This window comes from Ceratotherium simum, chromosome 7, assembly GCF_057802395.1.
Source record: "Ceratotherium simum simum isolate JZ-2026a chromosome 7, ASM5780239v1, whole genome shotgun sequence".
Lineage (NCBI taxonomy): Eukaryota > Metazoa > Chordata > Mammalia > Perissodactyla > Rhinocerotidae > Ceratotherium > Ceratotherium simum.
In genome coordinates, this window is record NC_141906.1 from 81,451,796 (window position 1) to 81,478,709 (window position 26,914).

The window sequence follows — 26,914 nt, forward strand, 5'->3', positions numbered from 1 at the left end:
TGGAAGATGATACTCCATGCTAATGGCAAGCTAAAGAAAGCAGGTGTTGCCATACTTATATCAGACAAAGCAGACTTCAAGATAAAAAAGGCAATGAAAAACAGAGAGGAGCAGTATATAATGATAAAAGGGACACTGCATCAAGACATAACACTTATAAACATACACGCACCCAACACAGAAGCACCAAAGTATATAAAACAACTATTAGCAAACCTAAAAGAAGATATCAACAACACCAGAATAATAGTAGGGGACCTTAACACCCACTTACATCAATGGATAGATCACCAAGACAGAAAGACAATAAGGAAATAGTGGACTTAAATGAAAAACTAGACCAGATGGACTTAATAGATATATATAGAGCACTCCATCTACAAAGAGCAGATTACACATTCTTCTCAAGCATGCATGGAACATTCTCAAGGATAGACCATATGTTGGGAAACAAGGCAAAACCTATAAGAATTTAAGAAGACTAAAATCATAACAAGCATCTTTACTGACGATAATGCTATGAAACTAGAAATCAACTACAAGAAACAGGCTGGGAAAGTAACAAAGATGTGGAGACTAAACAACATGCTACTGAACAACCAACAGATCACTGAAGAAATTAAAGGAGAAATCAAAGACTAACTGGCAACAAATGAAAACGAAAATACACCATACTCACTCATATGGGATGCAGCAAAAGCAGTCCTGAGAGGGAAATTCATAGCAATAAAGGCCCATCTTAACAAACAAGAAAAATCCCAAATAAACAATCTTAAACTACACCTAACAGAATTAGAAAAGAACAACCAAAGCCCAAACTCAGCAGAATGAGGGAAATAATAAAAATTAGAGCACAAATAAATGAAATTGAAAGCAAAAAAACAGTAGAAAGGATCAATGAAACAAAAAGCTGGTTCTTCGAGAAGATAAACAAAATTGACAAATCCTTAGCCAGACTCACCAAGAAAAAAAGAGAGAAGGCTCAAATAAATAAAATTAGAAATGAAAGAGGAGGCTCACAACGGATACCACAAAAATACAAAAGATTATAAGAGAATACTATGAAAAACTATATGCCAACAAATCGGACAATCTAGAAGAAATGGATAAATTCTTAGACTCATACAACCTCCCAAAACTGAATCTAGAAGAAATAGAGAATGTGAATAGACCAATCACAAGTAATGAGATTGAAACAGTAATCAAAAACCTCCCAAAAAATAAAAGTCCAGATGGCTTCTCTGGAGGATTTTACTAAACATTCAAAGAAGATTTCATACCTATCCTTCTCAAACTATTTCAAAAAATAGAGGAAGATGGAACACTTCCTAACCATTCTATGAGGCCAACATCACCCTGATACCAAAGCCAGACAAGGACAATACAAAGAAGGAAAATTACAGGCCAATATCACTGATGAACATAGATGAAAAAACTGTCAACAGAATATTGGCAAACTGAATACAACAATACATTAGAAAGATAATACACCATGATCAAGTGAGATTTATACCAGGGACACAGGGATGGTTCAACATCCACAAATCAATCAATGTGATATACCACATTAACAAAATGAGGAATAAAAACCACATGATCATCTCAATAGAAGCAGAGAAAGCATTTGACAAGATCCAACATCCATTTATGATAAAAACTCTCAACAAAATGAGTATAAACGAAAAATACCGCAACATGATAAACGCCATATATGATAAACCCACAGCCAACATCATACTCAATGGGGAAAAACTGAAAGCCATCCCTCTGAGAGCAGGAACAAGACAAGGGTGCCCATTCTTGCCACTCTTATTCAACATAGTACTGGAAGTTCTGGCCAGAACAATTAGGCAAGAAAAAGGAATAACAGGAATTCAAACAGGCAATGAAAACGTGAAACTCTTGCTGCTTGCAGATGACATGATTTTATATATAGAAAATCCTACAGAATCCATCACAAAACTACTAGAAATAATCAACAACTACAGCAAAGTTACAGGGTACAAAATCAACCTAGAAAAATCAGTTGCATTTCTATACTCTAACAAGGAACTAACAGAAACAGAACTCAAGAATACAATCCCATTTACGATTGCAACAAAAAGAATAAAATATCTAGGAATAAATTTAACCAAGGAGGTGAAAGACCTATACAATGAAAAGTATAAGACATTATTGAAAGAAATCGATGATGACATAAAGAAATGGAAAGATATCCCATGCACATGGATTGGAAGAATAAACATAGTTAAAATGTCCACACTACCTAAAACAATCTACAGATTCAATGCAATCTCAATCAGAATCGCAACAACATTCTTCACAGACATAAAACAAAGAATCCTAAAATTCATATGGGGCAACAAAAGACCCCAAATAGCTAAAGCAATCATGAGAATAAAGAACGAAGCTGGAGCCATCACAATCCCTGATTTAAAAATATACTACAAAGCTATAATAATCAAAACAGCATGGTACTGGTAGAAAAACAGACATACAAATCAACAGAACACAACTGAAAATTCGGAAATAAAACCACATGTATATGGACAGCTAATCTTCCACAAAAGAGCTAAGAACATAGAATAGAGAAAGGAAAGGCTCTTCAATAAATGGTGCTAGGAAAACTGGACAGTCACATGCAAAAGAATGAAAGTAGACCATTACCTTTCGCCATACACAAAAATTAACTCAAAATGGATCAAACACTTGAAGGTAAGACCTGAAACTATAAAACTCTTAAAAGAAAATATAGGCAGAACACTCTTTGACATGGGTCTTAGAGGGATCTTTTCAAATCCCAAGTCTACTCAGATAAGGGAAACAAAAGAAAAAATAAACAAGTGGGACTTCATCAGACTAAAAAGCTTCTGCATGGCAAACGAAACCAGGATCAAAATGAAAAGACAACCCACCAGCTGGGAGAAAATATTTGCAAATCATATATCCGACAAGGGGTTAATCTCCAACTCACACAACTGAACAACAAAAAAACAAATAACCCAATCAAAAAACGGGCAGAGGATATGAACAGACATTTTCCCAAGGAAGATATACAGATGGCCAATAGGCATACGAAAAGATGTTCAACATCACTATTCATCAGGGAAATGCAAATCAAAACTACACTAAGATATCACCTTACACCCATGAGAATGGCTATAATCACCAAGACAAAAAATAACAGATGTTGGAGAGGATGTGGAGAAAAGGGAACCATCATTCACTGCTGGTGGGAATGCAAACTGGTGCAGCCTCTATGGAAAATGGTATGGAAACTCCTCAAAAAATTAAAAATAGAAATACCTTATGATCCAGGTATTCCACTTCTGGATATTTAGCCAAAGAACTTGAAATCAACAATCCAAAGAGGCTTATGCACCCCTACGTGCATTGCAGCATTATTCACCATAGCCAAGAAGTGGAAGCAACCCAAGTGTCCATTGACAGACGATTGGATAAAGAAGATGTGGTATATATATACAATGGAATACTACTCAGCCACAAAAAAAAAGACAAAATCGTCCCATTTGCAACAACACAGATGGACCTGGAGGGTATTACGTTAAGTGAAATAAGCCAGACAGAGAAAGACAAACACCGTATGACTTCACTCATATGCGGAATATAAACTAACACACGGACAGAGAGAACAGTTTGGTGGTTACCAGGGGGAAAGGAGTTGGGGGGTGGACACAACAGGTGAAGGGGTGCATTTATATGGTGACTGACAAATAATAATGTACAACTGGAATCTCACAATGTTACAAAGTATTATGATATCAATTTAAAAAATAAAAAAAACAGGACCTGGAGCCAGTACTTCTAAATTACAAGTACTCTCTCTGTTGCTTTGATAATAAATAATTCTGTTTCTATATAGGAACAATTGTTCTCATTAGAACAAAATTTTTATCTTATTACTTCTAGAACTCATATTCAATCTGTTCAAACTAGTAATCAACTATCCTGAAAGTGACAAACTGCTTTTATACAATTAAAACCTGAGTGGGGTGGTCTGAAGAAGTTAAGGTTCGTTACAGTAAATACCTTTCTAAACTGTCAAACTGATAGAAAGGCAAATTCTATAACAAAACGATGTTAGGAAAAAAAGAAAGAAACTGCTATTGGGTCAGAATTTTAAAAGCTGAGTCTCAGTTGTAGTCTTCGCTGAAAAACAACTTGAAAAGAAAAACAGCGATTGTGAAAATACCAAACATTAGCCTTTTCAAATTATCCAAATGTCTCAGAAAAATGAATGTTTATAATTACAACTTTTCAACCTATAAATATAAAAATCTATAGTAAAAAAAAAATCTTTCAAAAACACCTATTAATTTGCATTTTCTTAGAAACTTACTACCTGAAATCTTCCCAATCAATTACATATATCTCACATCATAACTCCTCAGTTCTTAAACCTTAATAGGGTTTTTAATTCTAGATATGCCATAGATACTCTTGGTATCCCTGTCCCTTTGAACCACAGAAGATTGCTATAAAGATAAATACACTAAGTCTTTTGACACAGTACTATTCATTAATGAAAAGAATTATATAGTCTTTTCATATTAACCAAACCAAATAACAGATTTCTCCACCTCATATACAATTAAGCTTTATTTATTTCACATACTTAGCTCAATTATGAATTAATATATTAATGTTGCCCAGAGACAGCATGTATACTAGAGAGAGCAATGGCTTTGTAGTTCAGACAGACCTAGATCTTAATCATGGCTATATCCACTGAACTTGCTGGATGACCTTAAACAAGTTTAGTGTTGTAGGGGTTAAATGAGATTAAATGAATATATGGAAAGCACTGAGTGCCTAGCACATAGTATATATACAAGAATATGATACTGCACTGAGTAATAGATGAGGTATACTTATCGATAGATCTCTGACTCTTATCACCTCTGGCTAAATTAACCTCAAATCTCTAACCCCATCATCCTTTCTGACCTTCAACTCTGGGCCTTAATGACCAGCTAGAGTGCTAGACAATTCCATCTGAATGTGTTGGCCATCTTTCAAATTTACCATCTGAAACTGAACTCAAATTCTTTCTCCTCAACTGATACTCCACTGCAGAATTTCTAATCTGTTAATGATGGATGCTTTCAATTGCCCAGTCACCCAGAGCTTAAAATCTAGTACTCATTTTTGATTCACCACCTCGCACGCCCACCTCCTGACAAAACCTGGAAATTTTCCCTCAGCTACTCTCCCTTCACAGGCAAATTCAGAAAAATTACAGATATTCTCCTACTTATGAATGTTTATTGACAAATGAAAATCATTCTCTAGAGCAAGAGTGTTATCCATGCCCACTCCCAAGAGATGATAATAATGATCATTTAAGTCTTTGCTCTCTAGTCTTCATTAGTTTGCTCTCTCTCTGCTTAGTTTTGCAGTAATTATGGATATTTTTAAGTCCAGCATGGTCAATAAGCAGAAAAACTGTAAGAATGCTTAAAGAGTTAATAAACAAGGGTATGTGATTATAGTGGAAATAAAATGCAAAGCTAAACATATCAATAAAGAGTGAGAAAGCATGCTGCCCCCCGTGAATGGGATAAATTATTGAATATTATAAATGATTCTGAAGTACTCACAACAAATCCTGCAACATATACAGATGCCAGCTATATACATGTGATAACTGATAATAATTAGCAAGGGACAAAGAAAAATTATTGGAGAAATGGAAAAAATTTGGAGTATGTGGTTAGAGTAGCATCAACACTAGATGGTAAGATTTCAAACTCTTCATAAAGTCTCAGGACCCCTTTACACTCTTAACATTTATTGAGAATTCCAAAGAGCTTTTGTTTATGTGAACTATATCTACTAACATTTATCATATTATAAACTAAAAATTAGAAATATAAAAAAATAATTGATTCGTTTAAAAATAAAAGCCCATTACATGTTAACACTACATATTTTTCAAAAAACTACATTTTCTCAGACCAAAAAAGAAAAAGCAAGAGTGGCAATGATTTTTGCATATCTCAAAGTCTGGTTTATTAGATCAGCTAAATTCTCATAACTGCGTCTGCATTTAGTCTGTTGTGATATCACATTTCCAGTAGCCTCTGGAAAACTTCACTGTATACGGTGAGAATACGAATGAAAACAACAAATAATATTATAATACTGTTATGAAACTGTTTTGACCTTGTGGACCTTCTGAAAGGTTCTGGGGATCCCCACGAGAGTCCTCACATCACACTAACCACTGCCTTAATGTTTAATGTTAAATCAGGAGATGGTTAGGAATTTGTAGATGAGAACTTAAAGGCTAAGCAAGGTGAATGGGGCTGCTGTTGAAACTTCTGACCCAAGTTAAGAGGAAGATGGTTCCTTTCTTCCAATATGCACAACAAAGAGTAGTAAAATCCACTTGTCACTTAAGATAGTCATAAATGAGGAGTGCCCTGTGCGTGCATGTGTGTGGGGGGGTACCGACCTCAACAAATTTGCAATATACATGTAACAGGTCTATTTAGGTGAAAAGATAGTCAAGAAAATGTTGAAAATGTGTATCTGGCTAAGAGGAATAGAGCCTGCTAGGGGAGCTTCCGGGGTTAGGTTAGGTCTCCTTGCTGATAAAAACAACAACAACAAAAACAAAAAACAAAAACCACACAGAACAAGCCAGCTAGGTGTTTTTATCCCTGGATTTAAGGCCTAGAATTGTGGGGGCCATCTTGTAAACCACAAGGACAGCTGGCCTAAGGATGGTAAAGCAAAAAATTGAGAACTTAGGTCTTTGATAATGTCACTGAGTTGCTGAATAACCAACTCTGAAGCTGCCTTACTCCAGGATTTGTTTTGTTTTTGTTTGAAACAATAAATGTCCTTAGTGTTTAAGCCACTTGATTCAAGGTTTTCTAATACACAACACAAGTATCCACATACAGATGTCCGATAGGAACTTCGACAGGTCCAAGTGAATTCATCATCATTTCTCACAAATGTACTCTTCCTCTTGAAATTCTCCAGCCAATACCACCATTCCAAAAAGCAAAAAACCTGGGAGTCATCTTTGACTTCTGTGGTAGACTAAAGAAGGTTGCTCCCTCAAAATATGTCCATGTCCTAATCCCTGAAATTTGCAAATGCTATTTTTATGGCAAAGACTTTGCAGGTGTAATTAAATTAAATATCTGGCAATAGGGAGAGTAGCCTGGATTGTCCAGGTGGGCCCTAAATACAATCAACAGCATCCTTATAAGAGAGAGGTAGAAGATTCGACACATATCAAAGAGGGTGATGTGAAGACAGGCAGAAATTGGAGTGATGTGGCCACAGTCACAGAATGCCTACAGCCACCAGAAATTGCAAGAGGCAAGAAGTGGGCCGGCCCCGTGGCTTGGTGGTTAAGTGAGCGCGCTCCGCTGCTGGCGACCCGGGTTCGGATCCCGGGCTCGCACCGACGCGCTGCTTCTCCGGCCATGCTGAGGCCGCGTCCCACATACAGCAACTAGAAGGATGTGCAGCTATGACACACAACTATCTACTGGGGCTTTGGGGGGAAAAAATAAATAAATAAAATCTTTAAAAAAAAAAAAAAAAAAAAAAAAAAGGCAAGAAGTGAATTCTCCCCTAGTGCCTCCCAAGGGCCAACACCTTGATTTCAACCCAGTGATACCGACTTTGAATTTCTGGCCTCCAAAATTGTGAGAATAAATTTGTTGGTTTAAGCCATCCATTTTGTGATAATTTATTACAACAGCCACAGCAAACTAATACAACTTCTATCTTTCCCTTTTCCTCCCAACACAGACTTGGTCACTAAGACCTGTCTCAAATCCATCCCTTCCTTTCTCCATTAGCCACTGCCTTGGACTACAGTCACGTGTCTCTTAACAACAGGGATACATTCTGAAAAATGGTTGTTAGGTGATTTCATCGTTGTGTGAACATCAGCATGTACTTACACAAACCTAGAAGGTATAGCCTACTACACATTTAGGATATATGCTGCTAATCTTACGGGACTACTGTCATCTATGTGGTCAGTCATTGACCAAAACGTCATTATACGGTGCATGACTGTACTCAAACAGCATCCTGATTGGTCTCCTTGCCTTTAGTCTCACCAACCTTGAATCGATCCTCCACCACTATTCAAACATTCTCTACAACACAATCATTTGAGTCCAGCACTTATTACCTCATGCCTTAGTTATCACACTGGACAACTCTTAACAGCATTTTGTTTTCAGCACTTTCATATACATTTGATATAGACTGATTTCAATATATAAAATCCTTGAGATAAAGCAAACTATTATGCTCCCATTATATTGATGAGGAAATTGGAATTCCAAGAATAAATGACTTATCTAAGGTCACAAGGCTAGTAAACAGCAATTTACATCCTGATCCTAAGCTTTCTCACCATATATCTTATATTCTCTCTGCTCTATTATGCTTTTAGGTGCTTCAGGCTGCTATCTTTCTCTTCCTTATCTCCAATATGAACTCTGCTCCGAACTGATTTGACTCATTCTCCAAATGTATCATACATATTTCTGCTTCCTCACCTCTCATCCCTTTTTGGAACTCCTTCTTTATTGCTCTCAACAGGTCAAAAGCTACTCGATTTTGTTCTTCTTTCCACTCTAGATGTCAGCAATACCTTCCATTTGTATGTCTCTTTTCAGATTACAATGTGTTTTTAAATATATTTTCTTTAGATCTTAAAAATCTTATGAAGTAGATGAGGAAACTTTTTAAAGATCTATGAAAACAAAGACCAGAGAAAATAAGTGGCCTAAAAGGGGCTCAAAATCAGGAACTTTAATGAAATCCTGTCCTCATTTTATTATTAAACTATGCTGCCTTTCCCTCTACTGAACTCTTATAGTATCTTCTGTTTTGACCATTGATCTGGCATTTGATATAACAGCAATTTAGGTAACCAAGTTATATGCCCTGTTTCTCCAAGGATAATTCCAATATATTTATGGAATTAATCATATCTATTTTCTTTAAAAATCATTTTATAGGGGCCGACCCGGTGGCGCAAGCAGTTAAGTGCGCGCGCTCTGCTGCGGTGGCCCGGGGTTCACCAGTTTGGATCCCAGGCGCACACCGACGCACCGCTTGGTAAGCTATGCTGTGGCCGCATCCCATATAAAGTAGAAGAAGATGGGCAAAGATGTTAGCCCAGGGCCAGTCTTCCTCAGCTAAAAAGAGGAGGATGGGCATTGGATGTTAGCTCAGGGCTGGTCCTCCTCACCAAAAACAAAAACAAAAAAAATCATTTTATAATTGCTTGAGATATAATTGACATACATATTTAAAGTGTACCATTTGATCAATTTTGACATATATATCATCACCATGATCAAGATAAGGAATATTTTCACAACCCCTATAAGTTTGTTTTTTTTTGTGTGTGTGAGGAAGATCAGCTCTGAGCTAACATCTGCCAATCCTCCTCTTTTTTTGCTGAGGAAGACTGGCCCTGGGCTAACATCTGTGCCCATCTTCCTCCACTTTATATGGGATGCCGCCACACCATGGCCTGACAAGCGGTGCGTCGGTGCACACCTGGGATCCGACCCAGCGAACCCAGTGCCACCGCAGGACAGTGCGCGCACTTAACCGCTTGCGCCACCGGGCAGCCCCCCCTGTAAATTTCTTTGTGCCTTTTCACAATCTCTTCCCTCCTGTTCCTTCCTAGGAACCACTGATTTGCTTTTCATTTTAGATTAGCTCCATTTTCTAGAATTTTATATAAGTGGAATCATACAGTACATACTTTCTTACTCACTTGGCTTCTTTCTCTGGATGTAATTATTTTGAGATTCATCTATGCTGGGTTCAAGAATTTTTTGTTCCTTTTTATTGCTGAGTACTATTCCATTGTATGGACGTACGACAATCTGTTCATCATTTAACTGTTGATAGACTTTATGTTGTTTCCAGTTTGGGGTTATTACAAATAAAGCTGCTATAAACATTTGTGTACAAGTCTTCATGGGGACACACCAGCAGAGGTTCTTAATCATTTCTATTTCTACACCATTTACACGTGTTATACTCTTACCAATAACATTGCTTATTATAGTGCAGTAATTTTCAACTGGGCATCCCTTTATGGCCACAAAAGGATCGCTGCTCTATTATTCAGAAGAGTAGTTTATGTATAATAGGTAATCAACTACTAGTTGTTTACAGATCTTGCTCTCCTATAGATCCATATGCTACTATGAGGGAAGAGGCTGAGGCTGTGTGTATTCTTTAATAGCTTAACACAGAGGGCATTTAAAAAATGTTGAATAAATGTAGTTTGTGGTGCTTATTTTTGGAATAAGCATATTCTTTATGTTGAATCACATTATTAATAAAAGTATAATTGCAAATGATGAACTAAAATAAAACTTGAGATAAAATATATGAAATAAATATTCCTAAAGAGTTTAACATATACAATATGCAAACATTTTACAGAAAACCTGTTAATACAGCTGGTTTAAGAATAGAAGGGCTGTAACTCAAAAGTAAAAACTTCATGCTAAAATTACACATAAAATTTATGAGTGAAGTAGTGAAAATTACAACTCAACTACTTCCTTCTCCAGAAAGTTAAGTTAAAATGAGACGTTTTTCACTATTATTTTCTTTAGAATCAAGTTTTTACTTTACAAATATTACAGTATCTCATATTTTAAATTTTGTTCTAAGAAAACTTGTCACTCTGTTGTCAATCTAAGCAAAAACAAATATCTGTCTTTTTCCATGAAAGGAGCCACACTTTTTAGAATGGACTCACATGAGTACTCATATTTGAGAACATGCTTTCACTTTCTCTGAATAAATACACTAATAAAAGTGTATGCGATCTTTATTTGATGATAGTTTATTTCCCAAAGGTCTTCCTTAAGTGTTTATTAAGTTTTCAGGAAGAATTCCAAATGGATTATTGTATCACAGTTACAAAAAAAAATCATTTAACTTTTATAACTAGCCATTTTTTAATCACCTAAAGATTTCAATCATTTTACTAAATAAAGAAGTCCTTTCTAGAGCCAGCCCTGATGGCCTAGTGATTAAAGTTCAGCACTTTCACCGCTTCGGCGGCCCGGGTTCGTTTCCTGATCACAAAACCACACCACCCATCTGTCGGTCACCATGCTGTGGTGGCGGCTCACACAGAAGAACTAAAAGGACTTACCACTAGGATATACAACTATGTACTGGGGCTTTGGGGAGGGGAAAAAAAAAAAGAAAGATTGGCAACAGATGTTAGCGCAGGGCAAATCTTTCCCTGCAAAAGAAAAGAAAATAGAAGTCTTTTCTAGTTCAGAGCTTTCAGAAGACAGAAATTGATATTTACCTGGCGTTAAACAATAAATCAATTAAACCAGTAACATTAAACTATTAGAATTTCCTCTCAAGGCTGGTAGCTAGAGTCATGCTGATTATTAATTTCTGTAAAGGGAAGATAAGTTAAGACATATTGAGTAATGCCCACTAAGTGTCTTTATCTCATTCTAGACTCACAATTCTGGGAAAAGGATTTTTTTTTTTTTCAATAATTTTTATTTATTTTTTTCCTCCAAAGCCCCAGTAGATAGTTGTATGTCATAGCTGCACAGCCTTCTAGTTGCTGTATGTGGGATGCGGCCTCAGCATGGCTGGTGCATGGCAGTGCGTCGGTGCGCGCCCGGGATCTGAACCCAGGCCGCCAGCAGCAGAGCGCGCACGCTTAACCGCTAAGCCACGGGGCCGGTCCCTGGGAAAAGGATTTTTAAAATCCAGTTATAAATGAGGAAAAGACAAGGTTAACTTGCCCAGAGTCCTATAAATACTAAGTATTAAAACCAGGATTTGAACAGGTCTGTCTGACTGAAAAATTCAAATTCCCAGTCCCTTCTCCCCACCCCACCATGTTGCCATTTACAAGAATTCAATCATAGTACTTAAGGTATATCAGCTATTAACATCAAATCATTATTACTAGAAAGAAAGCTTGAAGAAAGGGTATATCTTATTCACTCTTTTGGATCCTTACATGAGCAAGTCAAATTCAAGTTAGTTTTATTCAATCAGCATTTAAAAAGCTCTTTTTTTCCCTGAAGAGTTTTTAAGTGTTCACATCAAATACTCAAGAGTTCCACTGCATATATTTTAAAACACATACACAAATACAGCGGCATTACCTGACATGCCTTTGACTGTTGCCAATCTTAAATATGTCTCGTTATGCACTGAACCGGGGCCCCCCCGCACCCCTCAAAATACGTTGCAGTTCTAACCACCAGTACCTGAGAGTGTTACCTTATTTGAAGGCAGGCTATTTACAAAAGTAATCAATTAGGATGTCCCTATATAAAGGGAAAATCCGAAGACAGACACTTAACAGAGGGAGAATGCCACATGAAGACTGGAGTTATGCTGCCACAAACCAAGGCACTACCAGAAGCGAACAGAGAGGCCTAGAACAGATCCTTCCCTCACAGGTTCCTTCACTCAGAAGGAACCAACTCTGCCAACACCCTTATTTCAGATTCCTAGCCTCCAGAACTGTCAGACAAAAAATTTCTCTTTAAGTCACGAAGTTTGTGGTACTTTGTTACAGCAGCCCTAGCAAACTAATACATGTCTACTTCCAAAATAATGTAAAATGTAACTACATTAAATTTTAATGGACTAAAGATTCAACTAAAAGGCAGAGACTGGGATTAAAAAAGCAAGCCCAACTAAATACTCTTTATAAGAAACCCACTTTAAATAAAAAGACATAGGTATGTTAAAAGATATACCATGCAAACAATAAATATAAGGCAGGAGTTTTCTACTTTTAATATCAGATAAAGTAGACTTCAAGACAAAAAAATATTATGAGAGATACACAGTTGTATAACAATAAAAAATGTGTATGCACCTAATAACAATGCTTCAAAATACAAGATGCAAACACTGACAGAATTAAGGAGAAAGACAATCCACAATAATAGTTGGAAATTTTAAAACCCTTCTCAGTAATTGATAGAACTGGGCAAAAATAAATAAATAAAAAATCAGTGAAGACATAAAATATCTGAACAATACCATCAACCACCTTGACCTAATTGATATTTATAGTGCAGAATACACATTCTTTTCAAGTGCAACACAGTATGTTCATCAAGACAGACCATATGGTGGGCCATAAGACAAAACTCAATAAATTTTAAAGGGATGAATGCACAAAGAGTTAATTCAGCACACTAAAAAAAATTACAAATCAATGGGTTATCAAGAAAACCCCAAATATTTGGAAATAAAACAACACATTTCTAAATAATTCACAGGTTGATGAAGGAATCACTGAGGGAAACTGGAAAGTATTTAACTGAGTAATACTGAAAACACAACATTATCAACATTTGTGGGATACAGCTAACGCAGTGTTTAAGAGTAAAATTTATAGCTTTAAACACATATAGTAGAAAAGAAGGTCTAAAAATCAACGGCCTGCCACCACACACCCTACCACCTCACATCCATTTGGATAGCTACTAGTAAAAAAAAAACAGAAAATTGGGGCTGGCATGGTGGCATAGTGGTTAAGTTTGTGCACTCTGCTTTGGCAGCCCAGGGTTCACAGGTTCGGATCCCGGGTGCGGACCTACACACTGCTCATCAAGCCATGCTGTGGCGCATCCCACATACAAAATAGAGGACTGGCAGGGATGTTAGCTCAGGGCCAATCTTCCTCAAGCAAAAAGAGGAGGATTGGCAACAGATGTTAGCTCAGGGCCATTTAGCTCAGGGCCAATCTTCCTCAACAAAAACCCCCAGAAAATAATAAGTGTTGACAAGGATATGCAGAAATGGAACCCTTCTGCACTGTTGGTAGGAATGTAAGTGTAGCCATTGTGGAAAACAGTATGGTTGTTCCCCCAAAATTAAAAATAGATTAAATATAATCCAGCAGTTCTACTTTTGGGTATATACCCAAAAGAACTGAAAGCAGGGATATGAACATATATTTGTACACAAATGTTCATTGGAGCATTATTTTCAATAGCCAAATGTCCATCAACAGATCAATGGATAAACAAAATGTGGTATATACATACAACAGAATATTATTTAGCCTTAAAAAGGAAAGAAATTCTGATAATTGCTAAAAAATTCTGATGCATCTATTCATATGGACAAATCTTGAGTACATCATGCTAAGTGAAATAAACCAGTCACAAAAGGATAAACATTGTCTGGTTCCAATTATATGAGGTCCCTAGAGTAGTCAAATTCGTAGAGACAGAAAGTAGAAAGGTGGGGCCAGCCCCGTGGCTTAGCGGTTAAGTGTGCGCGCTCTGCTGCTGGAGGCCCAGGTTCGGACCCCGGGCAGCACCGACGCACCGCTTCTCTGGCCATGCTGCGGCCGCGTCCCACACACAGCAACTAGAAGGATGTGCAGCTATAACATACAACTATCTACTGGGGCTTTGGGGGAAAAATAAATAAATAAAATTATAAAAAAAAAAAAAAAAAGAAAGTAGAAGGGTGGTTGCCAGGGGCCAGGGGGAGAGGGGAATTGGAAGTTACTATTTAATGGGTATAGAGTTACAGTTCTGCAAGTCTGAAAAAAGTTCTGGAGATGGATGGTGGTGATGGTTGCATAATGGTTACTTTACACCATTGAACTGTATGCTTAAAAATGGTTAAGGTGGTAAACTTTTTACATATATTTCATTATAATTAAAAAAATTCAATGGCCTAGGCTTCTATATTGAAGCTAGAAAGAGAGTAAGACAAACCCAAAATAAACAGAAGGAAATAAAGCAGACATAAAAGAAATAGAAAACAGATAAACCATTAAAAAAATTAAAGCCCAAACTTGGTTCTCTGAAGAGATAAGCAAAATTGATAAACTTTTAGTGAGACTCATCAAGAAAAAAAAGGAGGAAAAAGAAGGGAGCAGCAGAAGGAAAACCTGGGAAAGAAATACATAGAATGACCAGGACAGCAGAATGTTCCAGAAACCAAAGGTGCAGACTATTTCAAGGAGGAGTGGTTGACAGTGTCAAATGCTGCTGACAGGCCAAATAAAATACAGACCAAAGTCTACTCAATTTAGCCACAAGGAGTCACTGATGATCTTATAACAGCACACAAGGAAGAGGCAGTAGAGTTAGCCGTTAGATTGCAATAGACAAAGATAAAGATTATACAAGAATGAGGAAGTGAAAACTGTTGAGTATAGACAATTCAACCTGAAGAAGTTTGGTTCTAAAGATAGAGCAAGGGGGTTAGCTGGAGGGAAATAAGGGCTCAAGGGAGGATACAGGCCTTTTTATAGAATGTGAGAAACTAGAGAATGTTTTTTTCCCCCACATATATATTTCTTTATTGTGGTAAAATACATACAGAATGTTTGATTGTTGTTAGAAAAGACTCAGAGAAGAAGGAAAAGTTAAAGATACAGGAAAACAGGTGATAACAAATAGTGTAAGTTCCCTGAATAGGTAGAAAGAAATTGGATTCAGTCCATGAGTAAAAGAATTAGCTTAAATAGGACACCCAGTTATAGGAAAAAATGGAAAGCAAGGGTGCAGTTACAGTTACATTTATAGGTGGGTGGTGAGAAGTAGGGGGAGTTCCTGTCTAACAGCTTTGGTTTTTATTTCTCTTTGCAGTTACAGGTAGACTGCTGAGAAGAGAGGAGATACAGTAGAATTCTGAGGAAAATGAAATACGAGAAATGTGTAGGGAAAACAAAACAGAAGGATGGCTAGGAGGTACTGAAGACTCAATTGAAATTGGAGCCCACAAATTTGTAGTGGCAATAATTCATGGGTTTTGAGTTATAGCTCAATAACTGTTAAAAATAATCAATGGCTTTGAATCAGTTTTTCAAAAAATAATTTTTTATTTTAATCATTAGTTAATACTTACATAGTACTCAATATGTACCAGGCATTGTTCTAAGTTTTACATATTAAATAATCTAATTTTCAGACAACTTTTTGAGATAGGTATCACTTGGTATCTCCATTTTACCAATAAGGAAAATGAAGCACAGAGAAATTAAGGAACTAGCCCAAGGCCACACAACTAGTAAGTATCAAGAGACAAGATTTGAACCTGTGAGGTATGCTCAGTTTGTGCTCTTAACACCATGCTGTACTGCCTCTCAAAGTAAAGCTAAGTAAACCTGGCTGAAGAAAGTAGAAAGAAATGAGGAAGAAACAGTATCAGGTGGGCCAAAAAACAAAGAGGCAGTGATTCCTGTAAATAGAAATAATTATCACAGAAGTATGGCTTGTATGGTTTTATATGGCACGTAAAAGGAACCAAAGATAAAAAAAACTGTCTTCATACACTAAGGAAAAGCCACAAAAAGGAAATGGCCAGTGTTGGAAGATCCAAAGCAGAAAGGAAGAAAAGCAAAGAGCCAAGGAAAAGTAAAACCCAGGTAGTCAAAACGTGAAAAGGTGAAAAAGGTTAATGTGGAAGAAACACATAGACAGATGCATGCAGACGGGCACACGCACACACACGTACACAACACGAGTAAAAGAGAAAAACGAAATGGAAGCAAAGCAAGTATGTCTGAATCTCTAAAAACTCCTATTTTATTTTCTTTCTTGGACCAAATAATTTCCCTTTTATTAAGGAGCACAAATAAAATATTTAATAGAGGGTAGTACTGAGTATGCTTGCTTGCTAAAAGTAGACGAGGAACAGATACTTAGCAGGTTCAGATCTGACTTACGAGGAAATCATTTAAAAAAGGAATTATCTAAAGTTGTTTCAGAAACCTGAGGGTAGTAGTTCCACAAAATCCTGATCCCAGAGATTCATAGTCTTGGTTATATGCTACCCCAAGATGTCTGTATACTTATGCCGAATGCATCAAAAAGTTTTAAAGCCAAATGAACAGCAAATCACATAACATAAAGAAATAAATACATTTAATACCTATAGAAGGATAGCAATAGAAAATACTGAAATTGCAAATCAACTGGGTACCAAACACTTGTAATTTTAAGTTTTTTTAAACAGCTATACAAGAAAATTATTAAAACAGAAGAACATTCAATGTGAAGACAAAGAAGATGTTCTCCAAGAGTGAGACATTAATAATAAGTTTCATCCACCAATTCTCACTCTAAGACAGAGTTATCAATGTGAAATACCAGGATGATATAAGTCAGTGATTTACTTCAGGATCAGTTATGTAAAAATGAGCTGGCTAAAGGCACCCTTGGGACTAATAATAATGTTAGTAAAGAAATTAACATAATACTCAATGTGCCCTTCAAGCAGAAGTGTAATATAAATCTAATGCATCTTCATATTTTTAAAAGCACATATACAATCATTATTTTAGATCCTGTGACTAAGAATCTAGAGATTTCCAGGTCATTGCCTAAAACGGGCCGAAGTATTTCTAATACTAAAAAACAAAAACTAATGCGGCCTACAGCTTAACAGGAGAAATTTCAAGCAATCATTCTGAGGTACATGGAGAATTGACTGTTTCAGTCGTGAATGTGGTGGCATTTAAAGTAAAAACACCCCATAAAGTCAAGGGAGTATGCTCAATAGCAGTCTACAAAATATCAGGAAACAGGAAAAAAACCCATATTCAATATATGTAATATTTACCAAGATATTAAAAAATCATAGTTAGAAGGAGCCTAATTAATTAGGAGCCCCCTAATAAAGGAAATCCCTTTACAACAGTCTTTGAATCTTGACCATTTTTAGTGACAAGTGTTTTATCCCTTACAAGGCTAGGAAGACTTCCTAAAAGCTTAAGAGGACCACTGTAGACACAGAGAATATAGCATATTACTGGTTTTTATACAGCTGTCAACAATGTTTTATAATAAGAATATATTTTTAATCATTCTCTCCAACACTGTATTATGAAAAACTTCAAATATAGCAAAATTCAAAAAATTTTACAGGTGAATGCCTAAACAGCCATACCTGGATTCTGCCATTAACATTCTACTACACTTGTTTTATCACATATCTCTCCATCCATCAATCCATCTTGATTTTTGAAGCTCTACAATTTAAATGTCTATTAAAATATCTAAATGTAGTTTCTGAAGCAAGGTCTGACATATACTAAGGATGTATAACAGACATGACAAGCACATGGGGCTCTTGGCAAGCAATCTTCAGTGTTGCTATAGCACAAACATCAGTTGCATAGTTCCTTTAATTCAAGGTGATTGAAAATATATTCAGTTTTATTACGTTATATTTAGTTGCGAGCTGTAGCAAAGTAGTTAAATACTAACTCTGAAGACAGACCTGAGTTTGAAACCTGGATATCAGTTTCCTTACTTGCAAAATAAGATACTAGCAGCTATATCAAAGGGTTAATGTGAGATTTAAATGAGATGATATATAAATGTTTAGCACAGTGCTGGCTTTTTGAAAGGGCTCAACAAATGTTAGCAATTATCATCATCACTGTATTGGTCCACTCAGCCTACCACAATAGGCTCTAGCTGCTATGTGGTTACACACACCTAAGCTACTGTTGGTGGCATTTTTTTCATCAGTTTGTGTTCTAATAATCTCAGGCAGTCTATTTTACCAAGATTAAAGACAGAATGAAGGCAAACGGGTCCAAAGCATATGCATTCTCCATTTTCCCACTCTACTCCCTGAAAAAAATAGACGTTCGCTGTGTTACCCAAATCAACAATGGTGGTGTAAGCTGAGGAAAACATATTGTGGCCACATCTTTTGCTTTTCAGCACGTGGGTGATAGGCGGCTGATAAACTGCCTAACTGCTCTTCCTCCTTTTAGACAACCATTGCTCCCTCTTAAACCCTCATTTGAACACACAATTATCATTTCTACCAAATTTTGCCCAATCCAAACAAAATGTGCTGGCTTCCCTGATCACATGTCCAAATGTCTTTTATATTTGCAGACGGCGTATGTATGTCAGTTTTGTTGTGTGGCATGTAAGTAGATGGATTCACAAAACTTCTAACTGCTGCTTTAACGACGTGATTTTCAAGTAAAACCTGCAAAAGCAAGCTTGAAATCTACTTCTCTGCTAACCTCTAAAGATTAGTCTTAGTGCTTTCTCTTTGCCAGAGGAATCAGAACCTAATTGCACAACTTAAAAGTACTCCTCTATTGCTTCAAGTAAGTAACATACTTTGTTTAACTGCTAATCCTTCCGCAGTTAAGATACATAAGAATATCTTAGATATTAAAAGGTACGGCAAAGGTAAAAAATACCTCATCGTAAAAACTAACTTGCGTGAGTCTTCTTTAAGCATACTTTTAAAACATTTTGACTTTTGAACCATGTATATATTTTACATATTCAAAAAATAAAATAAAAAAAAACCCTAAAATAAAAAATGAAACCAATGAACCATATCAAATTGGTAGCATAACCAAACACAGAAAAGTATTTCAAGTGACTTTTCAACACAGTAAGTACTCTGATTATACATCCTTCATATAATATACTCTAAGGAGGAAAATAAATGCAAAAAAATCTTAAACTTTACTCAGAAGTTTATGATAGTAGTAATACTGGTACGGTAATTTTGAAACAATTTTATGTATACATAGTAGGATAAAGCAAGTAAGTATGTTAATTTTATTAGGCACCAAGATTTTCATTTAAGAGACAAATACAGAATCAAAGAAGTTAAGGCCAAGTCTACTATGTTAAATTTGAATTGGATATATCACTATAAACTTATGATTAAGCGAACAAGCAAAAAACCATTTTTTAGTTCTCTCTTCGGAAAGGGCCTAGAGCAGCGATCAATATGCCAAACACGCAGATCATGGTTTCTATATATAATTTCTCATTATAAAATAACCAAGGCTCCTTGGATAAACAGCCCATTCCAGATCTGGAGCGAAGAAAGTAACAAGGCAAGCCTGGGATAGCTTGTGCCAGAAAGTACTCCAAGACTAATGGTGAGCAGGAGTGTTCAAGACACAGAAGCCAGCTTGAAAGGGTTCCTACTGTCCAAATTTGGGACAGTTTGACTGTTAAAAAACCCCCGACTGTAATGGTTATTAAAAAAAAATGAATAAATAAATTCAAACCCATGAGTCCACAGTGGTATCCCCACAAAAAAGAAAAAAAAATCTCATTTGCCACCATTGGGGGTGACTATTTCCCCAGCTCTTTACTCTGAATATTGGTAATTAAAGGGAAGAAATTAAGCATTTACTCTGCATTTTTAGAATAAACTTTAGTTCACCCTAGTTAATGAAGGAAATGTTCCTTACAGAAAATCTCTAATAAAATAACTGATTTAAGCAAGAGTCATCAATGGGTGCTAAAATCACTAAGCAAAACGTAGTCAGAAACAGGATATTTGCTTGGTGTCAAAGTACTACCCCCAGATTACATACAAATCACAAACAGGCAAACCACACCTTTATAATAGATTTGGTAGTCACCACTTGAATCAAATGGTCACATCTAGCATCATTAATAATGTGGCAGTCTGACATTACGTACCTCCTATATGATGCAATATGAAATACACAGCATCACCTATTAAATATTTTTGCCAAAGAAAGTTGTACTGTAAGCTAATCAAGCTTTTCTTTAGACCTAACTTCCAATAACAGGAAATTCAGGGAGATAGAGGAATAAATTAAATGACACTATGAGGAAACAGATATAAGTCCAGAATGTGGGAGCATTCTATAAGACTGGTTTGGTCAATTAAGCATCAGAAAAAAAGGAGATGGGTACTATTCTTTTAAAAAAGGGACTAAAGGCATAATCACCAAACACAATGCACGAATTATGATTGAATACAGCTAGGGGGAAAAATTTCCCAAAGAGACTTTAGAATACTGAGGAAATCTGCATATGAATTACTTTAGAAAGGTGCTGATAATGATCCTGGGGTTAGAGAATGTCCTTATTTTTAGGAAATGCATGCTGAAATATTTGAGTGTCATGTTTGCAACTTACTTTCAAATGGTTACACACTGGGTGCCACAAACAGAGAGGGGAGAAGGGAGGGGGACAATAAATGTTAATCACCAAATCCGGGTAGTGGAGTATTCATTGTATTTTTTTCTATCTTCCATAAGACTGAAATTTTTCGTAATAAAGTTTAAAAAAGTGTACCTGTACTGAGAGGTACAGTAGAAAATACACCTAGGTTGGAATTATATCTGGGTAGAAACCTTACCTCTATTACTTACTAGTTGTGCGGCCTAAGGCAAGTTACTTAAGTTTCTGTTTCATCTATAAAATTCAAGTAATAATATCTAAGGCATTAGGTTTTTCTAAGAATTAAATAAGATCACATATGTAAAACGCCTAGCAGTGCTACACAAAATAAGTAAGTCTGGTTTTCATAATAAACATAATCATCCTAAAATATAAAACTATAGGAAAACATTCCTTTCATTATTTTCACATTTCATGATAAGGAAACTACATTAGGTAAAATTAAATATTATTAATTCATCGGCAGTCAACGTGAAGTAATGGGGGAAGTGAAGATTTACATAATATTTTATTAAATTCAATAATTCCAACTGAAATCTTAGGCAAAAGGAAATCATAAAAATCTTTACCTATCCAAACTATTTGCCATCTATCAAATTGTGAAGTTTGCTTTGGTATTAGCCTATGTCCGAATAAAACAGTAAGAAAATAAGAGAAAGTCAAAGAGAATTTTTTCCTGACCTCCACAGATAATCTACTTATATGTTGAAAAGAATTTAAGTTTTGGTCTTCATTTCTGTAAGTAAGCTCCAATAAAGTACACAATTATTGGGCTTTATTCTAAATCCTGGTTAAGCTTCATAGAACTCACAAGGATGCAATTTCCTTTCACGAGTTCTAACGTACTTGTCATTACACCTGCCGGTAACCCCTTTTTCTGGTTAGGCTAGCAGAAAAGACTAGATGCAGAATGAGCCTCGGGTAGGGGAAAAAAAAAAAGGTGTTTTTGTTTTTTAAAGTAGTGCCTTCCTTTTCTTTCCAGTACCAAAAAAACCAGCAGGGGAGAGGACGGAAAGCTCAGGTCGCGGGCTCCCCGGCTCGCCCAGGTGAGAGGAGGGAATGCCTCGCCCCCTTGGGTGAAGGTGTTGGGCAGATGCGCGTGCAAACGACAGGGAGCACCCTGGAAGACGGGGCTAATTTCTCCTGAACTGCGGGGCCCAAAGCCAGTCTCCTCCCTGATGGATTAAGCGCCACTGAGGAGACCCTGTGGGGTGTCTCCCGGAGCGGCTGGGGGTGACACGACCAGGCTCTCCTTCCTGTCCAGTGCCCAGATGGGGGACGCGTGGTGCCAGCCCCGCGGCGGGCGCACCCCGAGGGCACGGGCGGCGAGGAGCGGCTGGCCGCTGCCCCGCCCGGGCCGGGCCGCCCGCTGGCCCTGCCCTCCCCTCCCCATTACCTGCGGGCGGCGGTGCCGGGGCCCGGAGGCCTGGTGCTCCTCCTCCTCCTCCCCGCCAGGCTGAGGCGGCGAGGTGGCGGCGGCGGCGGCGGCGACAGCCCGGGGGGAGGGGGCGGAGCGCGCGGCCCGCCGCCTCTCTCCTCCCCCGGGAGGCTGGGGGCCCCTATCTCGGGCCGCCGCGCCTAGGCCCGTGGACAGCCCGCGGTCGGGGCATGGCGGCACAGCCAGCGGCGTGCCCGCGAGGCGGGGGAGGGCGAAGCGGCGGGAGGGAAGCCCCCGCGGCGCTCGGAGCGGCCTGAGGGGAGGAGCGAGGGGGCCGGGGAGCCGCGCGCGGGCGGCCGTTGGGGGCGGTTGGCCGAAAGCAGGCAGCGGTTTGGGGAGCGCGGCGACGGCTCGCGTTTTCCCGGCGGGGCGGGGTGGGGAAGGGGAAGGGGAGTGAGGGGAGGGGAGGGGGAGGTTGGGAGGGAGCCGCCGCCGCGCGCGTGCGAGCCGGCGCCGCCGCCGTTGCCGCTCCGCTCACTCCTGCGTGTTTGGGGGGCACTTTGTTTGTGTCCCACAATGCTCTGCGCGGGCGGCCGGACTGGGGAAGGGGAGGGAAAGTGGGCGGGGCGGAGCGAGCTCGGGGGCGGGGCGCGAACGGGAGTGGGTGGGGAAGATATGGTTATTGCGCAAGCGCAGAAGAGTCAGCTCCAGGTAGTACCAAACTGTGGGCGACTCGGTCTCCACGCACCGTGGGTTTTGACGCTGTCTGTGCATCTCTGCGTGTGTGCACACGTGCAGATTTACATTCATAGGCTGCATAAGCTCTAGCCAACTTGTCCTTCCTCTAGCCGTTGTCTCAGCCAGCTCCCCACTTACACTGACAAAAGCCTTTCTGGGCATGGTTCACGCTTCTTGCATTTTTTTTTCTTTGAACCAAAAACGAAAGAAAGTCCTCTGTTTTCTCAAGTGGTTTCTTAGCGGCGCTGAACCGGAACACCCCAGCCCCTTCTTCTCAGTGAGGGAGTTTAGCTGTAGTGCGCCCATTTTTCGCACTTGGAGGTTGAGGCCTGCCACTGAGGCCTGCGCCGCCACCCCGGACCAGGGACCAGTGACCAACGCGGAGAACCCGGCGAGCTCCGCGCTCGCTTCCTCTGCAGACAGACAGCCAACCTTCGGTCGGGTATCCCCGATTCCGTACCGCCTTTGCACCCCCTGGCATCCTCTCAGTGCCCTAAGATTGTTCTAGCATTTCCCTGGACGACCTGGTGGGACATGCGGTTCCTAAACCACTGGAGAAATCAACACCCCAGTCGGTCTCATTCCCCCAGCAGGGGAGCACCTATAGCTGTTCCCTAAGAATAGGCTTATTCCTTCCACAACCTCCAATGACATTTTAAAAATATTTTTATTTTTGTGAGGAAGATCAGCCCTGAGCTAACATCTATTGCCAATCCTCCTCTTTTTGCTGAGGAAGATTGGCCCTGAGCTAACATCCCTGCCCATCTTCCTCCGCTTTATATGGGACCTGCCACAGCATGGCTTGACAAGCTGTGCCTGGGTCTGCGCCTGGATCGCAACACGTGAACCCTGGGCCACGGAAGCAGAGCGCGGCGCACTTAACCGCTACACCACTGGGCTGGCCCTCCAATGACATTTTATGACACCATCAGTAGCCCTGCCTTGCCATGCAGGGAGTGTGCGGCGCCCCGAAGTGCCCAGTACTGCCTAGGGGGATTTAGAGTTCTTGGTCAACAGCAAAATCGCGTAAAGTGTTAAGCTCTCAGGACCCTAAATCGTAGCTTCCCCAGGCCTGGCGGGCGTGCGCTCGGACCGAGAGCTGGCCGTTGGGAGGCGCGCCCCAGGTGAAGCCCGTCTGCCAGTGCGTGGTGGTGGGAGGGGAGCGGGCTTGGAGGCCCAGGGCGCGTCTGGCGCTCTGTATTTGCAATATTTTGTTTTCCCACGCCTCCAGCTTTTAAACGGAAAGACTTCTCTCCAAAGGGCTTTATGCAAGGTAGGTTGACATCCCGCTTGAAGCAGAGTGGATTTTTCTTCTGAAACACTTGGCAACATCTTACATTAACCCTCTGCCTGAGAGACAAGCAGCCGAGCACCCAAATTCTAACAATTGAAATCTGCTTTAGAAATAACAGCAAAAAAATAACGCCTAATTTCCTAGTCCTTTGCAATTTCCAGCAAATTTTCAACTATGCACGACGTTTAATCCTCATAGCAATTGTAATACATAGATTTTACTATTATTCCCACCATCATTTTTATTATTCCCATTTCAGAGATGAGGAAAATAAAAAAGATGTGAATTAGGCCCAGAAAGTTTGTGCTGAGATTTGAAGGAGAATAAAAAGAAGGCGGAATGCTTACCCTAGGAGACCAACGGCAGGACAGAGCAAGGCTCAGAAAGGGGCAGAGGCTTGAAGTCCTGGTGGGGTGTGTGTCCAAGTGTCTGTACAAGATAAGAACTGGAGTAGAATCAGGATGGGAATTACGCAGACAAATCCGGTCTACCTCTCCTAGGGCATTTAAAAGGACAATCAAAGCTCATGAGGCAAGTCTGTACTAAATGTTTCTCAGGGGACTGAGGTGGCAGCTCCCATCCATGGCCAGGCTAGCAGCGCTGGCACAAAATATGGCTTTCCTTAGATTATTCTCTTGTCCCCTCTCCCTTTCTTTTCCCTTTGTGCTTTTCTATTTTTCACTTTACGTTTTAAAATTTTATCATCTTCTCACCCCACCCCCACCCCAGGTCTGGAGGATCAATTAACCAACAAATGGCTGTTGGGCCCTAAGGGCACAGTGCTAGATACTTGGTTAGGGTGTGAGAAGAAAACACAAAGGTCAGCTTTGTAGGAGCCCTCTTCTCTGTTTTGGCTTTGGGCAAGGTCAGTTTCTGTGGCTTTTTCAGCCACCCACCTCTTTCCTCCTGGGCTAGTAGAGACTTGTCTTGGGGTTGGTGGAATACATATACCTTTCTTTGAGACCAGGCTAAATAATACTGCTGGGAGGATTTTATGAAACCAGAATCCTGCACACAGGTGAAACAAACAAACGTAGACAGTATGGGGAAGCTTTAATTATTAACCTGGTGTGGATGATTCTGAGGAATTCCAATTCCAGGCAAACAGGGTTTCATTTCAGCCATGAGCTGTTTGGGGGGCCAAATTCTGACAAAAATGGCATTTTCTTGTGGTAGACCATTAGAGCTGAGTGGGAACTTAGTTATTTAGTTGACAACTTATTTCAGAACAGGAATACCTCATACTCAACAGAAAGCTCTCTAGTCTGACTTGAATAATTCCAATGGAGGAGAACTTGCTCCTGCACAAATCATCCTTGCTCCCTTATTAGATCCTTCCAACTATATTAAAAAAAAATTAGTTTCGCTCCCCTACCCTGAAACTTGCACCTCGTCTAGCATTCTCATTTCACTGTCAATCCAGTTGAGCAAGTCAGCTTTGCTACTTTGCTACCTCACTGCTCTCCTATGTCTCAATTCCAATCCTTCAACAAGTCCTGCTGAACTTGCCCATTCCTACTGCTGCCATCCTAATCTAAGACATCAATAGTGTGTGCCTGGAGAATTGTAATACTACTTATCTAGTTTCCCAAATACACTCTCCTTTCTCTTCATTCTCTACATGGTAGCTAGAGTTATAATGCATAGCAATCATATCAGCCAACAGTGGCTTCCTATTGTTCTTAGGATCAAGTCTTGAACCTTTAGCATAGCTTTCACAACACTACACATGTGGGCTTGTTCAATATCTTCAGCTTCATCTCTCATTATACTCTTTCAAGGAATGTGTCAGCTACGGAAGTTTTTTTTCACATCTTCTAAAGTGCCGCACTCTTTCTTCCAATGCACCCATTATTCCCTCGGTGTAGAAATACTTCATTCCTTAGCTCATTCCTCTCAATCATCAGATCTCTTTCTCTCTTTGACCTTTATTGAGATGTAATTCACATACCATACAATTCACCTATTTAAAGTGTACAATTTAATGGCTTTTAATATATTCACAGAGTTGTGCAAACAACACTACAATTTTTAAACAGCCTCATCACCCTAAAAGGAAAATCATATCCATTAGCCGTCACTCCTTTTTTCCCTGAAACTCCTCAGCCCCAGGGAACCACTAATCTACCAACTTTCTCTCTACAGATTTGCAGATTCTATACATTTCATATAAATGGAATTCAGATCTCTTCTTGACCACCACTTGCTCGAGGCCACCTCTCCTGGTTTCCCATATTACATTGGATCCCATGGTGTATATCCTTAGAGCTCCCTGCAGTTCTCAAACTCTCTTCTAATTACCACTGTAATTTACTCTTGTCATTCACCACGTTAATACCAGAGGCTAGCACAGTGTCTAGCCCATGATAATAAATGATATATTATATATTATAAATATAATTAATATATAATATAAATATAAATAAATAAAATAATAGGTTGATAAATGTTTAATGAATGATGAGATAAATGAATGTGGAGGCAAATTTTATCAGCTAGTAG

The 26,914-nt window shown here is 39.0% G+C and overlaps 1 protein-coding gene across 3 annotated transcripts in view; it reads right to left on the reverse strand.

The window, feature by feature from the left end:
• The window catches only part of ZBTB44 (zinc finger and BTB domain containing 44), an 85,357-nt gene extending 60,396 nt beyond the window's left edge, over window positions 1-24,961 (reverse strand). The window contains exon 1 of one of the 3 annotated variants that reach the window (XM_087433936.1): window positions 24,760-24,961. The gene's annotated coding sequence lies outside the window, so the exon portion shown is untranslated. Of the gene's footprint in view, window positions 1-22,398; window positions 22,893-24,759 lie in introns of those variants that run through there. The other 2 variants (XM_004438478.3, XM_087433938.1) reach the window with 2 other exon arrangements.
• Window positions 24,962-26,914: the final 1,953 nt, after the last annotated feature.